The sequence below is a fragment of the Theobroma cacao genome, chromosome 10 (assembly GCF_000208745.1).
Source record: "Theobroma cacao cultivar B97-61/B2 chromosome 10, Criollo_cocoa_genome_V2, whole genome shotgun sequence".
Lineage (NCBI taxonomy): Eukaryota > Viridiplantae > Streptophyta > Magnoliopsida > Malvales > Malvaceae > Theobroma > Theobroma cacao.
In genome coordinates, this window is record NC_030859.1 from 14688966 (window position 1) to 14695632 (window position 6667).

At 31.2% G+C, this 6667-nt stretch overlaps 1 pseudogene; it reads left to right on the plus strand.

Moving 5' to 3' along the window:
• The window catches only part of LOC18586834, a 19848-nt pseudogene extending 13416 nt beyond the window's left edge, over positions 1 to 6432 (plus strand).

The window sequence follows — 6667 nt, forward strand, 5'->3', positions numbered from 1 at the left end:
TATTATATAAAATTAATATATTACTTATACTTATTGATGTATAAGTAATTAATATTTTACAAAATAATAAATTTAGTTAATAATTAATAAATATTATATTATATATAAAAAATAAGTAATATTGATTTTGTAATTTAATAATATTAAATATATTATATTATAATATTTAACAAACTATATAATTTATGTTCCATACATTTACCAACTCTGCCAACTATTTTTTTTTTCAACTCTAAACCTATTATTCTTTTCATTAAAAGCATAAACAATTACTAAATAACCAATTCCCATGCTCGGAATGTAATTTTCTTAATTTGATCAATATTAGTTGAACTTGTATCTCAAAATTTCGAATTGAATCTTTGCCTTATCTGATAAAAAGAAGTATTTCATTAGCTCTTGACTCTACTGTAACTGGTTTCAAAAAGTCAATAACCAAGAATATGCCTATCATTATTATTTTTAATCGTGAACAATAAAACCAAATAATTATCTTATCTCAATTATAATATCTTAAAGCTTGCATCATTGTACAGACAAAGTACATTATTTTCAATTCCCATTCCCCCTATCAATGTTTGATTAGTCAAAATCGTTAGGTGATTTTGGAACAACATTTTCTATGAGGTTTCATAGAAATAGCAACAATTTCAGAAAACAAAAATAAAATAAAATAAATGAGACTAGTGAAAGACTAAGTGCTTGTTTGGCCTAACTTTTTTCTAGCTTATCTACATTTTAAAAGTAAAAATTAGGTCAAACATAAATTTTGAGAAGCTCTTAAAAAAGTAAAATTTTTTTTAAAAAATAAAATTTTTTAAAAAAAGAACTTCAGGAAAAGCTCCTGTGAGGAACTTTTTCTTTTCTTCTTTTAAAAATATAAGAGAATTTTTATTTTTATTCCAAAAATACCATCATCTGTTAAAAATAATTACAATATTACCCTTTCAAAAAAAGAAATACCATCTACGATAATTTTAACCTAAATTATAACTTATAAAAAGAAATTTACTAAACAACTTTACCTTAATTTTAAAAACTATTATTCTTAATAAGAGCTTCATAATAACTTTTAAGTTAGAAAAAAGTCAGGCCAAATAAGCTTTAAGTCAATCCGACATAACTTTTTGCTTTATACTTTGAAAAAGATAGAAACATCCCTTTTAAGATTTATTGATTTGTAACCATCAAAATATATTAGAAACACCACTTGGCTAAACTCGACATCTAAGCCAACTTAACCATCCAAAATTGCAGCCCATATGGTTGGCAATCCATCATAAATATATCAAATTACTTATGCATATTAATGGCTTCTTAGGTAGCTTAGGCAACAACTTAGATGCTAAAACTCTAAGGCACAATATCAAGAATAGTGGAAGTTTATGATGGCATAAATGATATTGTATTGCTAATAAATTGTTCAAACTAATTAAGTTTGCTGCAAATTATATTATTTTAATTTATATTTTAAAATGTTCAAATATATTTCATAATGGCATATTTTTGTCAACATTTTTTATTGTAAATATGTATGGGAATTACTCGTAATTGTTATATTTTGATGTATACATGTATACATACATACATATATATATAAAAGAATAATATGTTATTATATATATTAAATTAATTTGTACATATATATTAATATATGTTTCTTTTAGGTCACGTGAATGAAGTAAATCAAGTTAAGAACAGAAGTGAGCAACGTATTCCTTTTTCAAGAAAACTTTTTAGTGTAGTTTGTGGTAGATATGGAGAATATATATGTGATAAGGTGGGATAATTGAACTTTTTAATTCATATTTTACCACGTCATGCCCTTGGTTTTTACTAGTAATCTCTCTAACTTAGTATCCAATGTGTGTCTGCTTTTGTAGACAGATGACATTTGTAGCATGAAGTGCAAATCCATTTTTTTGCAAAGCCTACAAATAACTAAGGTTCTCATGCCCTTTCAATTTTTTCACAGTAGCAAATGATGTCTCTATTTTTACTGTTTTTAATTTATTAACTATGTCTTATTTGTTGTATTTTTAGAAATCCTTGAGCAACCAAAATTCATTGCTCTCATCATCTAAATTGACATTTATCTCTTTGTTGCTTGAACTTGCGGAGGACACTTGGGATTACAGCAACCATCGTTGGTCAAAAAAGAGATATAGTCTTTGTTCCTACAAATGGTATGTGATGTCTCTCTTCTGTTATTAGACTTGGATGCCTTTTTAGTATGGTATACAATAACATATTTAGCTTTATGTTTATATTTGTTTAACATTTTTAGATATTGTGTTTATGACGATTTTTATTTACATCAACTTTATTTTGAATTTTAGATTTTAATGTGTATTTTCTTTTTATAAATTTTGAATATGAAGTTCATGTTCAGATTATGTGATAGCCCTAAATTTTAATCTAGTCATTGAAAGCAATCATATATTATACTTGCAATACTATTCCCTTATTTCTCTCTGATTGCTGCATACCTTGTGGCAAACCTACTCTTCTATCCTCTTTATAATTTGTGATGCATGGCTTTAACCTATTATTGGTGGTTTATTTTTTCTACAAAGTTGGTTGCTAGTTTTCCTGTCCTATCCACTTCTAAAACTTCACTCTTGTTTTCTTTCTTTTCTAGGTTAGACTACATGGCCATAGTTGGATCATTTCTTGTTTAGGTATTTTTGTTTTCTCTTCAAAATCAATGGTGTCAACTTCTGCCTTAAGAGTTTGTAAAAGAATTCCTTGAAATTTTGTAGAAGAAACTAGTTGCAAACCACTTGTAATCCTGCATATATGATATGATGTTTCTTTTTTGTTGGTGGACTTGGATACTTTTTTCATATGGCATACAATAGCATATTTAGCTTTATCTTTATATTTGTTTGACATTTTTAGATATTGTATTTATGACGATTTCTAATTACATGAACTTGACTTTGAATTTTAGTTTCTAATGTGTGTTTCTCTTATAAATTTTGAATGCAAATTGTGGATGTCAATTAATAATTTATTACCGAAATTTTAATTGATAATTTTCATTGGAAAGGCATTACCAACGATGTAAAGCCCGACTTTATAAATACTTGTCATGACATGCATGTAATGGATAGCATGTTTGCATGCTAGAAGACTCCCGAAAAATTTACAAAAGTAGGTATTGCACTTAGAAGTACAACCAAGTTGATTTAAGCCTCGAACTAGATCAAATAGAGATTTTAGGGTAAAATTGAGAATTTTAAAGTCCCAGAATGATTTAATATGGTGATTCGAAATTCTAGGATCAATTTGGAGTCAAATTGAAAATTTCGCTATCTAGGGGTAAAATGATAATTTTGCCACTAGATGACAAAAACGGAAAAATTTCAAATATTTTGATCACATCTGACTTATTGGAGTATGATTTGAGGTTGAGAAGTGAAAAATTGTAATCTCAACATTTTTTGGAGCATAAGGGTAAAATGATAATTTTGCCACCCCAAGGGCAAAATTGTAATTTTCCACCACCAGGACACTTGTCCAGCACATGGTCTTCCCTTGTCCTCATTTTGACCTTTGACTAATCATGTGGTGGAGATTGGAAGCATAATTATTAAAGTATAAAAAGAAAAATAGACTAATAAGAATGTGACATGTGTCAAGCAAGGATATTTTATTATTTTTTATAAAAATCAGCCTATAAACCCCTCATTTCTCTCCAAATATTCGGCCACACCAAGAACAAAGGGAAAAAGGAAGAGAACAAACCCTAGGTGGGGAATTTGAAGAGAAAAAGTGTGGAAAATCAAGGAAAATAAGTGAAAAATGTAAGATTTTTCAATTTAAACTTGAAATCTATTTTCCTTAAGCATTTCTCCTTATTTTTCATGGTTAAATTACATGTTTTCATGATGAATTCATTGCTGGTCAAAATGGGTATGGAGAGAGAAAGATGTTGGGTTGGTTTGATTTTAAGTTTTGTTAGTGTTTTGTTAGTTTAGCATATTTAGAAGCAAAAAAACAACAAAAGAATCCATTTTCCCCATGAATCTTCATTGGCCGAATCTTCCTTGATATGTGTGGGAGATGGATTGTTATTATTTCAAGAGAAATGGCTTAGAAAATGATGAATAATGGTGAGAAAATTAAGTAGGAAAAATCACGGTGTTAGTGCACTGTAATGGCCAAATTTTTCCATGAAGAAATGGGAAGGTTTTGATGCTGAAATTGGTGTTATTTGAATAATGTTTGGTGAATTGATATATTAGAAAAGAAATGGAGTAATTTAGGATTAAATTGGATGCGTTAGTAATTTAATCGGGTGATGAGATGAATTAGGTCAGTACCCGGTTTAGATAGTTACCAGTGCATTTTTGCATTCCATATCATGCATTAGTAGTCTAAATTAGTTTAATTTCAATTTAGTACTAATGTGGTGAATTTCTCGATTTTGTACTATGTCAAGGCGGTGAGTCCTCCGATAAAGGTAAGGGAATTACACCCGAGGATCAATAGTTTGAGTATTTCGAGAATCTGCACTCTAGACATAGTGAGTAAACTTATGTCATTGTAATTATCTAGGATGACTTTTAGATGATTTCATGAATTCTTTGGAAAATGGATTTAAAAAGGTAAATTTTCATGTTTTATGAATAAATGTGTTTCAATGAAATAAATTTATAAATTGTTTTGAAATTAATAATGATTTTAAAAAATAGAGTACACGGAGACTGCTATTTGTTGCAATGTGATTGTTTACATTGATTGGCTTATGATAAATTGAGCATGATTGGCTAGCTGACAATTGTATTGAAATACGGATTGATTGTTTGCCTTGAAAGGCTGTGAATTACAATAATTGCCATATCATGTTATTGAGTTTTATTGATTGTGGGATAATTATTAGCTTACTGCAGTAGGCGGGTTCCGTGGACCAGCCTATGAGAGGGGCACAGTAACCCTGTTTATATATGCTCACCTCGGTTGTAGAGGCACGTAGGGTAGCTCCTGAAGTGATATTTGAGTTCACTTCATGCCGAACCACCACGTGATGGTGAACTCAGCCAACGCCAAGGAACAGCTGTGATGTCCAACGAAAAATGTGTTTTATGTAAAATGTGAATTTTTAACAGCCTTGACGGTCTCGGTAGGATGCCTCGGCCAAGGTGTCCCCAAAGATGGATTTATGGTACAAGTCTAGTTTTTATGAGATTCATAAGCTTCTTTACGTATTTTGAATGAAATGTGTTCTAATGTTGTGACCCAGTTTATGATGATTTACTTTATCATCTCCATGTACTCAACTCTAGATGTTTATGATGATGTCTGTTTACTCACTGAAATTTTATAATCTCACCACCCTCCTTTCCATCCATTTCAGGCTCAGATTAAACTATAGATAGCTGATCTCATCAAGGACTACTGTGGGATTTGCATTCCTTCAAACTGTAAGTTTTTAGTCCTCTTTACTTTTGTTTATTCGGGGGGGGGGGGCCCACTTGTTATTGTAAATTAAATTTCGTACTCTAGATATCTATACTACTGTATGTAGGAATTTATTTTGCTTTGACGTTGTAAAAATTATTTACACAGTGTTTTAAAAATATTATTTTATAAGAAAAATCGAATATTTTACTTAATATTTCTTTTATTTTCTTATTATGTCCAATTAATCATAATTTCGTTTTAAATGAAGATTTTAGACTTTTAAACTCATTTTGATTATGAATTATGTGTTTTGTACTTGTAAATTACATTTTAGCCGGTTTCAAAATTTTTAGAAAAATGACCAAAATACCCATTGTGAGACGAAAATTATTATTTTATTTATTTTAAGTTGGAAACAGTTTAAAATCTTTTAGAACGTGGTATTTGGCAATAGTTGCTCACAGGGGAAATGAGAAGCTGTTATTAAAGCCTTACGAGATTCCGGTTGACATTTGGGGTAATGAGTGTCGATCGGGACGTCGTGGCAGTTGTCACGGGCTCGAGAGGAGTACCGGGTCATGACAATTCAGTTGGTATCAGAGCTTTTGGTTTTAAAAATCAGAGCTTTTGGCTTTAAAGTGGTTTTTTAAAAAATTTAAAGTATCAGTGTGGCCTCAAATTAAGTTAAGTTAGGTCGAATAGAATGCATGCATCTACATATAAAGCTTAAGGTTGCCTAAACTTGCTCGTAATCTTTTATAGATTATAATGCCTCCTCGACACGGATGCCCACCTCTCACTAGATCGGTTGGGAGGGGAAGAGGTCGTTCTCAACGTCGTCAGCTAGATGCAGTAGAGGAGGAATCAACTGCATCCACCATTCGGGCAGCACCTGCTGTTGAACAAGTTGAGACTCCTCCACATCCTTTGCCACCCACTGGCATTCTTGTCATGTCTCCTGAGGCAGCACAGACATTGGCAACTTTCTTTACCACAATGGCTGGTCAAGCTCAGACTGGTTAGGTTCCACCTATAGTACCACTAGTTACTCCTTCAGTTCCGCCAGTACAGGATGTATCCATTTCTAAGAAGCTGAAGGAGGCTCGGCAACTTGGTTGCATGTCTTTCACGGGTGAGTTGGATGTGTCACGACTCGGTACTCCCCTTGAGCCCGTGATAACTATCGCGACGTCCTGGTAGACATTTGTTACTCGGAGTACCAACCGAAACCCCGCAAGACTTTAGTACCATTTTTCTC